Raw genomic sequence first — 204 nt, 5'->3', positions numbered from 1 at the left:
CCCCCCCCCAATAATGAGTTTGCTTAGGCAGCATATATACTAAAATTGGAATGATACAGAGATTAACTTGCCCCCTGCATAATGATGAGAAATTCATAAAATAGTCCATATTTTTTAAAGTACCTTTAAGGAAGATGCCTCAGTAGGTAAAGCGTTGATCATGCAAACATGAGGATCTGAGTTTAAATCCCCAAAACCCATGTA

At 37.3% G+C, this 204-nt stretch overlaps 1 pseudogene; it reads left to right on the top strand.

The window, feature by feature from the left end:
* Window positions 1-19: 19 nt before the first annotated feature.
* On the top strand, window positions 20-115 carry LOC115069022 (annotated as a pseudogene).
* The last annotated feature ends 89 nt before the right edge of the window (window positions 116-204 follow it).

The sequence above is a fragment of the Nannospalax galili genome, unplaced genomic scaffold, assembly GCF_000622305.1.
Source record: "Nannospalax galili isolate Female #2095 unplaced genomic scaffold, S.galili_v1.0 C45541897, whole genome shotgun sequence".
In the NCBI taxonomy this organism is placed as follows: Eukaryota; Metazoa; Chordata; class Mammalia; order Rodentia; family Spalacidae; genus Nannospalax; species Nannospalax galili.
The sequence above is the reverse complement of the archived record's forward strand: the minus strand, read 5'-3'. Positions and strand labels throughout refer to the sequence as shown.